Source organism: Octopus bimaculoides, chromosome 21 (genome assembly GCF_001194135.2).
Source record: "Octopus bimaculoides isolate UCB-OBI-ISO-001 chromosome 21, ASM119413v2, whole genome shotgun sequence".
Lineage (NCBI taxonomy): Eukaryota > Metazoa > Mollusca > Cephalopoda > Octopoda > Octopodidae > Octopus > Octopus bimaculoides.
In genome coordinates, this window is record NC_069001.1 from 36,482,575 (window position 1) to 36,483,665 (window position 1,091).

The 1,091-nt window shown below is 37.7% G+C and overlaps 1 protein-coding gene across 1 annotated transcript in view; it reads left to right on the plus strand.

The window, feature by feature from the left end:
- Positions 1-1,091, plus strand: part of LOC106875065 (neuron navigator 2) — a gene marked incomplete at its 3' end in the record, with an annotated part of 294,273 nt that overhangs the window by 98,478 nt on the left and 194,704 nt on the right. The window lies entirely within an intron of this gene.

Sequence of the window (1,091 nt, forward strand, 5' to 3'; positions counted from 1 at the left end):
GTAAGCACATGAAATGTGCAACAAGGTGGAAAAAAGAGTACTCAAATACCAGAGGTAGAGTAATATACTTTATTTAAAAGCAGCAGAAATATAACAAAAAAATTGTTACTCTGAGTTTCACGTTCCCGTTCATCGGACAGTTTTGTTAGAAAATCTTACAAAACTGTCCGATGAACGGGAACGTGAAACTCAGAGTAACAGTTTTTTGTTATATTTCTGCTACTATTAAATAAAGCATATTACTCTACCTCTGGTATTTGAGTATATATATATATATATATATATATATATATATATACACACACATACACACTATTTCATTTTTGCTTGTAGTTTAGTAAATAATATTTCATAAAAATCAAACAGGTAAGATTTTGCTAAAATGAGCCACAAAACCCGTTTCTATCTCTGCTTCCATTTATTTCACTTGGCTTTTGTTGCTAATGGTTATTAGAAATGGCACACACCTCAGTACATCATTTCTCAGTTCCTTTCAAATGCATCTGAGCGCTTGTGCCACCACCAAACCAACACCAAACAAATTTCCCTAATTAGATGCAAGCAACGTATATCTATTCTCACCTTTATTCCGATCATTGCTGCTTAATGGGCCTCTATTTAATTAATCCCAGCTTAACAAAGCTTTGCACACACCAAGAAGTTTATTTTTTTGTCACTTACATATAAGAATGGCAGTTCGTAGTTGTTTCAATGTCTGTAACGGATGAAGAGTAACAACACAGAACCACATGTCCTACGGTCCAATGTCATCGTTGTGTGTGTCCGTTTGTCCCCCAACATTGCTGGACAACTGGTGCTGGAGTGTTTACGTCCCCGTAAATTAGCGGTTCGGCAAGAGAGACCGATAGAATAAGTCCTAGGGTCGATTTGATCGACTAAAGGCGGTGCTCCAGCATGGTCGCGGTCAAACGACTGAAACAAGTAAAAGAATGTCGTCCGAACCTGCTGATCCCGGGTCTCCTGTATATACGAGTTAGAAACGATAAGGGAGAGATGGTGTGGGTAACAGTTTATAATTAGGGAGAACGATAGCATTTGGATCTAATAGAATATGAGAGAGAGAGAGAGAG